The sequence below is a fragment of the Pan troglodytes genome, chromosome 1, assembly GCF_028858775.2.
Source record: "Pan troglodytes isolate AG18354 chromosome 1, NHGRI_mPanTro3-v2.0_pri, whole genome shotgun sequence".
In the NCBI taxonomy this organism is placed as follows: domain Eukaryota; kingdom Metazoa; phylum Chordata; class Mammalia; order Primates; family Hominidae; genus Pan; species Pan troglodytes.
The window spans coordinates 114820481-114830429 of NC_072398.2; the positions used below are offsets into that span (position 1 = coordinate 114820481).

The window sequence follows — 9949 nt, forward strand, 5'->3', positions numbered from 1 at the left end:
GAGAAAAATGGATTCCTAGATTTGCCAGGACACATTTGAGTCCCCAGATTCAGTCCTGTAAAGTCAGTTTTCCCTTACCTTTGTCCGGGGTCCCTATGAGACTCCTGTCTCCTCATTACCCTAGCAACTTTCAAAAAAACTCTTCATTATCTGAAGCCAGCTGCAAGAGCTTATTCTGTTGCAACCTAAGGTAGAGCTCTGTCCAACTCTGTTTCTCATTACAGTGGTAGCTGGTGGCCTCAGGTTCCAAAAAGAGGAAGGAAAACAGATATGCACCAGGCACTGTGATGGGACACACACTTTCACAGGTCACACAGGTTATCTTATGTAATTCTCATGGTCACTCCAAGTGACAGGCAGGGTGACCCTATTGTATGGATGAGGAGCCTGAGCCCCACAGGACGACACAATGTCTTAGACTGCGTGCTCAGCCCTGCTCTTGATATACCATGTATGTGATGATCAGGGTGGACTTGCCCTGTGTTTCTCTGCTACAATTTCTACACTGAAAACAAAACAAAAACAAAACTAACATCAATGTCTTCCCTGAGGGGCCTGGGGGCCGCCTAGCAGACAGTCCCTGTGACCTCACCTGGTGAACAGTGGGCAATGGCTGGTCAGGGTCCCTTGCTCCTCAATGAGAGGGTCTTTGAAGAAGCTCCTGCCTCAGCTCCATTCTCTGCCAAGAGCTGCATGTCAGGCTGGTAGGGGCCCTGGAGATTTTCTGGAAGATTCCCTCCTTTTTCAGGAGAAGAATCTCAGTCCCAGAGAGGGAAGCCTCCTGAATAATACTAGCTGACATTTTTTGAAAACTTCCTGTGTGTGAATTAGCCCACTTCATCCTCACAACATCCACATAAGAAAAGTATTCTCATATCACCATTTTATTGTGTTGAGATGGGGAAGTTACTCTGTTCTAGGACCTGGCACATGCGTCGGCTTAAATGCCCATCACGCTGCTTGTGGGGCTGCCCTCCTAGGCTCCATTTTCCTTGACACTTGAGAAACATCGATCGTGGAGGCTGAAGTTTCTGTTGCTTCGTCACCGCACAGTAAAACAGGGAGGGAGAGTTTATTTGGAAAGAAAAACAAAATCGTTACAGGAAATGCCTATGTAGAAGGTCAAGTAGGGGGACTTTAAGTCAAAGAAGACGTCATTTGGGAGGTCAGCTTCAGTGTTGATGATGTAAAATCAGGGTTGTCCTTAATTGGTCAGATTTGACAGTTTTTCTTGGGTCAACATCATAGTCCCACTTTTTCCCTGATAGTATTTGAATTGGAAAATATATTTAATTATATCAGACACTCTTGGTTGCTAAGCATCAGAAAATATAATTGAGTTGGCTTAAACACTTATAAGGAGCTGAGCTGTGGGCTTCTAATTCTGGAAGATGAGAGGCTGGGGGCAGTATGGTCTCCTGGCTTGGTTGTCCTTGAGTTTTTGGTTCTGCCCTTGCCAGTGTGTAGAATTCATCATACTCTGGCTTTTCTCAGGGCAGCAAAACAACACAGCCATTCCAGCATCCTGCCCAGACAAGATGAATGCTCTCTGCTTCTCTTTCTCCAACCACTGAGTGCAGGCATGAGATACCTGCTCATCCTTGAATGATCACAGGGCGATGGAATTACACTGATGGGCTTAGGCCAGTGAGGACCCAGCCCTGGGGCTGGCGGTGTCAATTCTACTCAAGCGGCTAACTGGATCCCCAATTAGGGAAGGAAACATGGATGCTGGGCACCAGCCTAGAGTGCCCATGACATACATTTTCCTATTTTTCTCTCTTAAGTAAGGAACACCAATTATTTTATACCCTACGTAGTATCCTACTCCAGCCTTTCCCTAGGAGTGTCTAAAATTCATTTGTTACAACTCCCAATATCTACCATTAAAAAGCAAATTGCTATTATTTACTTCTTATTTCATAGACTGAAAAAACTAGGGCATATTACAAGCATGTTTGTAATTCTTGACAAATAATCAAAATTATACTCTTCTACTGAAAAATGCAAAACCATAAACTTCAGTCTCCATCACAAATGAGAGGATAAATATTACTGTTGTGGTCTTTAAAGAGGCAAACTAGATACTCTCAATTTCCTTGGAAGATTTCCAACCCTGACCTGATGTGGGCTTGGCCCAGGGGTCTTGGACAAGACTGGCAGGGCCATCCTGGCCACCAGCAAGCCCACGAGGCAGCCAGGGGAAGGGAAGCCCACAGCCCACTTGGAGTCACCCTCCCCAAAGCCAAGAAAAAAGGGCCAGATGACTTCTCCATGTTCCTGCAGACTCTGTAGTTTTCTAATGTAGAATCTGCTTCGTATTCATCTATGATTTAGGCAAGGGAATTAGTGACAATCAGTTTGATCCCATAATCTAATAGGATCCTCCTGCTCTGAAACCCCACAGGAAAAGAGTAGTGCAATGGTTCTCAAACATTTTGGTCGTCAGACCCCTTTATACTCTTAACAATTACTGAGAATACAAAGAGTTTTTAAAATCTAAGTTACTTCCATTATTGTTTACTGTATTGGAAACTCATAAACACACATAAGAAGCACACTGAGACTGTCTCCATTTGGCTATCCACACCCTCTCTAGACGACATTCTAACTCCGCGGGGTCTCTGGAGGCTGACTCCTGGTTGGGTTCTGCCAGTGGGAGGCACACACAGGCAGTCAGAGGGCAAGAAGAGTTCAGGTGTTCCTCCTCTGGCTCCCTCCCTGCTGGGAGCAGATTAAGGGTGACCACAATCTTCAACCAAAGGCGGCAGCTCCCTGGAGCTGCAGTGAGTCTCCCCAGTTCTGGTAACTTCTCTTCTCTCATCCCATCAGGCCTAGGTGGAAATGGTTCCCCATTGGTTGTCAGTCCTATGGGGCCACCCATGCCTTAAGGTTTCCGTTAACCTTGCCCCCACTAGCTCTCCTCAATCCCCTGTTCCAGTGTGTGCCCTTCGTTTCCTCGGAGACCCTCACTGAGACAGGAATAGAATGTGTGAGTCTGAGTGTGAGTGTGCACACACACACACGTGTGGATGGATGAACACCAACATATTAACAGAACAGTTGCTGTGGGGTTAGTCATGATTTATCTCTTCCTTTTGCTTCTCTGCAATATCTGATTACATAAATAATCTGACAATATTTATGTAAAATTTTTTTAAGAAATAAAGCAAAAGTTCACAGATTTAAAGAACAGTTTCTATGAGGATCAGACTCAGGGGAGACTAGAAGCCCTCAGATCCAGTCCTTTGGGGACAGATCTGAGCCCAGATCTACTTTGGTGGAAAGAAACTAATGACACCAGACACTACCCCTGGCTCAGAGGCCATGAGGATTAGTGAGAGGAACATGTTGGCACCTTAGAATTCTTAATGTGATTAGAAAGGAAATAAGCAGCCCATTATCATTCCCTGACTTTGGGAAGGCCCTTTAACCTGGGTTGCCCTGAATCTTGCTGCAGCCTGACTGTGCTCTAACTACACCAGGTACAGAATAGACACAAGAGGGAGAGTCTATCACCAGCAGGAGGGTGGCTTAGCCTGGCAGTGTCCAAGCTTTAGCATGCATAGAATCGTCTGAGGATGCAGAGACGAGGGCTCTTCCCCCAGAGGTTCTGATTCAATAGGGCTGAGATGAGGCCCTGGAATCTGCATTTTAAAGCGACTGGTTCTCCTCCCTCCCCTTTCCTCCCACTACGCACATCATGAGGAATAGAGGTGCTTGGGCTACAGAGTTTGGGGTGCAAGTCCTGTTTCTTTTGGCCTCTCATCGCTAAGACTCAGTGAGCAGAGGGAGTGGAGAAGGGAGAGAGGAGGAGGAGAACCAGGCTGCTGAGAGGGGCAGGCAGAGTAGGCCTAAACCAACCTGGTCATCACCCAGGAGGAAACCCACAAGCGGGACATTGAACCTCGCCTGGGTGATTAGTGCTCCGGAAACCATGGGGAACCACTGGAGGATTTTACTGATGCCGTGTTCTTTTCCATTTCTTCTCTGATTACATTGATCCTGTACTTTTGCTGATGTTGTGACAGTCTAATTATAGACTTCTCGGCTGCTGAGCAAACAGTCGTCCCCTCTCGGTAAATCTGCCTGTTACACAAGCGCCAGCTCTGGGACACTGTCATTATGTGCAGCCAACCCCATGAAGCACCGTGGGCGGGACAGCCCCACACCCTTTAGCTCCTTGACGCTCACTGCTGGAGCCGGAGGCACTGCAGGCTAGCCAGGCTGAGTCTTTTTTTTTTTTTTTTAACAGATGGGGAAACTGAGGCCCACAGCAGTGAAGTGAACCATATCACACAGAGCCAGGGATGGATCCCGGGACCTGAGGGAGGGGTGGTTACCCAAGGCCTCTTTTTCTTTCCTTTCTTTTTTTTTCTTTTTTTCCCCATCAGATATTCACTGAGTGCCTATTCTAGGAATTCTAAAGAGGAAAAGTGTCACCTGGCCAAAAGCAGAAAGTATTGGCAGGGCGAGGTCAGCTGGATGGTGTTCCTCCTAGAAGCTTCCCAAGAGTCCATTTTTCTGGCCCTCAGATGCAGAGGTTTCGGAATCCTGACTGCATCTGTGTCCCACAGCTAGCTGGATTAAATAATGCCGATTTGTTTAGGCAATGCTCACAGGAGACCGTGGCGGAAGGCTGGAAGGGAGATGTGCGTATTCTGGCCATCCAGCATCTGAACCTCCTTCCTCTGTTTGGAGTATCCTCTACCTTTAAGAGGCAAAGTCTACTTCCCAGAGTTAAAGCTCAAAATATCAGATGATCTGTTCACCAGCCTTCTTTGCAGCCAAGCCAGGGCTTGGCCATACCATCTGGTCTTTGCTGATTTGAGAGAATCCCACCCACTCTAGGTTCGAATCAGAAACCAGTGATGGGAAGAAGCAGGGACACAGGTTCACAGAGACTCTGACTATCTACAGGTGACAGTGTGGTGGCAGAGACAATTACATCCAGTTTCCAGAGGCAGGAGTGGCAAGGCTGCCTATGTCCTCCATGGTGTTTTCCTGGGCCAGTTCCACAGTATGATTTTTCAACCTTGTTTCTGGTAGCAGAGCCAATTGGCCAAGTTCTCCAGCATTCTGCTAATTCTGTGGGCTCACCAATATCTTTGAAATAAATTCCATTTTGCTTAGATCAGCCAGAGTCATTTTTGAGTGCTTACAACTAAGAATCAAGACTGATATGAGGACTGGAAGACCAACTGAGAATGACACGTGTTAGGGGAGTTCGCCATCCCTGGCAGTCGGCCGTATTCTTCCTCTGGCAAGCTATGTGGGAATGACCAGAATCTGTTCCCCAACTGGAATGGACTCCAGTGCTGGGAGCTTCAGGCATTCTGGCAGGATGGTGGGAAAGACATCCTGGGCATAAATATAAGGCAAGCTCAGAGTGGACCCAGTGGTTGGTCATGAGATATAATGAAATAATCCATTCACAATTTGCATTTTTATGAAATCCCTTTTCCCAGAAGGGAGATTTGAAAAAATGTTAATCCTTAGATAAGAAATCTGGGGCTCTAGAAGTGATGGTAGCCACAGCAAGGTATTCAGAATCTACCCTTTTCTGTTCTCATCTGACTTGCTTCCCAAGGTGTCCTGACAGTGAAATGAGAAAGGGGTACGAGGTTGGCAACGAGACACATCTTGTGAATGGGGTGACTGCTTTCATATGTATTATTACTTCATTTGATCAGCATACAACCCCATGAAGCAGGTAGGCTAATTGCTGTTAGCGTTTCCATTTTTTGGATTAGGAAGCTCAGACTCAGAGATGTTAAGCCATTTGTCTAAGGTTTCACCTTGCCTGAAAAAAGGATTGCCTGCCATCTGACTCAAGCCTACATCCTTTCTCCAGGGACATACTGCTAGTGGGGTGGGCAGGAAAGGAGTCTAGAGACACCTAGATTGGAGGGATAAAGTCAGCACTGCTTATATTTGGCATCGTCTTTTCCCTGGCACTGCCACTGTCACCACCATCCCCCTTCTGGATCCCTACTTTACCCCTTCATGCTGCTCTGGTGGCAGTGCCTCTGCTGCCATGCTGTACTTGAGCCTGCTGCTACAGCCATGCCTGAAGATGCAGCCCCTTCCTCTCTTCCTGTCCCACCAAATATGACCAGCTCTAGGTTCCATTACTTCTGGACTTTGCTCCAAATAAAACTTACACCATTTTATTCCAAACCCAGGTCTCTTTCTGCAACACCCGAGAAAAATATTGGGCTGCAGGAGCCAGAGAGGAGAGAGAGATTTACTGGTGAGAGTTGTAGGTGGGAATTGAAAAGCCAAGTCATGTCTTTGCCCCACCAGAAACTCACTAGGATGTACACAATGCCACTGTGATGGTTTTAAAATATGTAACTAACCTGCACGTTGTGCACATGTACCCTAAAACTTCAAGTATATATAAAAAAAGAAAGAACTGCTGATACACATAATATCATGAAAAAAGACCAAATAAAATAAAAAAATAAAAAAATAAAATAAATAAAATAAAATATGTCCACAAATGCTTTGATGTTCCTTTGTTTCTTGATTTGTATGCTAGCAACACAGGTTCATTCCGTTTGTGAAAATTCATTGAGCTGTGCTCTTATGAGCTGTGTACTTCTCTACATGTGTGTTAAATGTGGACAAGAACTTCACATAAAAATCATTTTAAGAAAAATAAAATATTTAGATGAGGGCATTTGAATAAACATTTGTAATGTTTTTATTACAAAAAACTCAAGACTTAAGAAATTGCTCAAAGAAACTGATAGATCAGGAGATAACTAGACACTATACAAAAGGTCTTTCTTGACTTACAGTAGGACTATGGTGGAATTTCTTTGTTTTTCTGAAGTATTAAAATCAGAATCTATTGAGATGTAAAACTCTTTCAGGATCATCACTACAAGTGAGGTACGCTTGCATTTTAAAGACTGTTTTGTCCCTCGGTTTCCCTAGGTATAAATCAGTGAATCCAGTGAATCATTCAGAATGCAAAGAAGGTCTTTAAACCATTCTGATTGGATGTGCTCAGCAGGGGCTGGAATTTGGCAAGAAGGAGGCACCAATAATCTAGGAAGAAGAGTTTGAATATCTGGTTCTGTGTCCAACGGGCAGAACTTGGCCACTTTCTAAGACTCCTGCCAGCTCCAGGATGCCAGTTTTATGAGGCAGAAAGAACACAGTGTATTTAAAAAAAAAAACAAAACCCTGAAACACAATTCTAGAAAAGTCCATTAATGCATCAGGAATACAAAGGGGCCCAAGAAAAAAAATATATATATACATGTATATATATTTGAGAAACTCATATATAGTGAGTTTCTTTTCCGCTCTTAGCTCTCACCTCTCACCTACCATAGAATTGCCTAATTTTATTCAGGAAGTTGAACAAAATTTCACCCAGGAAAAGGTGGAACTAAACCATGCTGGGTCAAATTTTAGGTTAAGAATTTCTGTCCTGTGTTCTACCTTGAGACTAACTGTACTAATGGTTTCCAAGAGGCACTGAAAGAGTAGAAATGGTTGAAAGGCCAATGTAATAATTTGCATTAACTTTATTGTGGTTGGAAGTTTATGGAAGGATGGTTGAGTTACTTGCCCAAGGCCTTATTACAGATAGTGAAAGTTAAAACAATGAAGTTCTTAGAAGAAAACAAAGAATATTATTTTTATGGGCTTAGGATTATTTTAAACAGGACATACAAAACACTAATCATAAGAGATAAGATTAATATTTTGAATGTCTTTAAAATTAAGTGCTTCTGTTCATCAAAAGATAACATTAGAATAATTAAAAGTCAACACAGATTGGGAAAAGATATTTGTTATACATATATTGGACGAAGGGCTCATATTCAGAATATGTAAAGAACTCTTATAGGTCATTAGGACAGACAACTCCCTACAAATGAGCAAAAGACTTGAACAGACACTTTATTAAAAGGGTATTGAAATGAACAATAAGCATCTGAAAAATTGCTCAACATCCTTGATCATCAAAAAATGCAATTTTAAATCACAATGAAATACATATCCCCCCCCCCTTTTTTAAATTAAAAAGACTGAAAATACCAATACTGGCAAAGATGTGAAACAACCGGAAATCTCATATCACTGGTTGGAACCTAAATTGTTATACGAATTTAAAAACTGGCAGTGTATTTAAAGTTTAATATGTGAACACTCTATGAACCAGGAATCCAATCCTAGGTGTATATATATATATATATATATATATACACACACAACATAAATGAATGCTATGTCCACCAAAAGACATGTGTAAGAATGTCTGCAGCAGCTTCATCAAAGGCAGAAACATGAAGCAACTCAAATGTCCACCAACAGTAGGATGAGTACACAAATCGTTGAATATTTATATAATGAAGTAATACACAGTAGTGAAAAAGAATGGACCATTGTTACACACAACAATATGGATGAATCTCATAGACGCACTGTTGGGCAAGAGAAGCCAGACATAAAATTGTACGTGTTATGTATTTCATCCATAGCAAGTTCAAATATTGGTAAAACTAATCTATGGTGACAGAGGTTAAAATAGTGGTAATCCTTGTGGGATACTGAATGGGAAGGGGCATGAATGAGCTGGAAAGGTTCCACATCTTGATATGGATGGCAGTTACATGGGTATGCATATGTAAAAAATTATCATTCTGGACACTTTTGATTTGTGCGCTTTACTGAATGTTATACCTCAAAAACAAAAAGTAAAACAAAAAATCAGATCATATGTCTTGATTTCGTGTCTAACAATAGGATCACTGGCTTTCCCTATAAACACTCATATTGATGTCCTATCGCATTGAAGTTCCTGGATACTCACTCTCCTCTCCCTCGCTGGGAAAGACATATTTGAGAACTCTTCATAGTCTGACAGACAGGAGAACCACACTTATTTCAGGCAGAGTTGGAAGAGTAGGGCGGAGGAGATGTAAATACTGCATCTGGGAAGTAATCTTTTCCCCCAGCACCTAGTAAACGATCAATACAAGTACAATAATGTCTATTGATAAATAATATTGTCCAACATTGGCTACTATCTGATACATACAGCATTTGCCACACACTTTCTAACAGGCACTAGGCACTGCACTAACTGTTTCCCACGTATTTTCTTAATATTTATATAATTCTACAGCGCTGTCCCATTGTTAGTCTTGTCCTACAGATAGGAGACGCAGGTTGTTGGAGGGTTGGTTCAGTTACTTGCCTAAGGCCTTACAGAAAGTTTAAGTGGTGAATGGAGATCTCAACTCAGATTAGTCTGAATTCAGAACCTGGGCTGTAAACCACTCGCTATGTTATGAATGGATGGTGTCCAAGCCCTGCCTGCATGTTATATAACACACTGGACCAAGTGCTGTGGCATTCCGAATGGGGCCGAAGCGGCTGCGGCTGCCGACATTGGCGATGGACTCCCCGAGGCCCTTCGTCCCACTAACTGCACACAGGTGGTCCCCGGGGCCAGAGAGCCGCCGGCGCTCTCTCCCCGAAGACCACGCCTTCGCCTCCAGCCAGTTTGCTTGGGGAATCAGAAAGGTGCCCGGGGCCCAGAAACCATTAAGTTTTTTCCGACTTCAAAAACACACACCGGAGGTAGGCGTGGGCGTTACCCGCCTCACTCCTGGGGGCAGGGAGAACCAACGCGAAAATCCCCAGAGAGGCGGAAGAAAAACCGGCCTGCGAGAGAATAGGATGGAGATGGGAAAAGCCTGGGGAAGAGAGAGTTATGCGGCAGGAATAGCAGAAAAGCGTACTAAGCAAAAAGAAAGGTGTCCCACTAACTCCGAAGTTAAGTGGGTGTCGACGCAGCCCCCTCTATTGCGCTTGCGCAGTGCTGCCTCCCTGTGCACCCCGCCCCTTCCCGCCGCTGAGGGTTTACTCGTCTCTTGGCAACCATTCACCCGAAGAGCCAATCAGAGGGCAGCCCTCGCCC

The 9949-nt window shown here is 44.0% G+C and overlaps 1 long non-coding RNA gene across 1 annotated transcript; it reads right to left on the bottom strand.

The window, feature by feature from the left end:
* Positions 1 to 866: 866 nt before the first annotated feature.
* LOC101058849 (uncharacterized) lies at positions 867 to 9865 on the bottom strand. The gene is made up of 3 exons (XR_001708530.3): positions 9605 to 9865; positions 8837 to 8984; positions 867 to 1037 (listed from the first exon to the last, which is right to left on the bottom strand). It is a non-coding gene; the product is annotated as an uncharacterized LOC101058849 (long non-coding RNA).
* Positions 9866 to 9949: the final 84 nt, after the last annotated feature.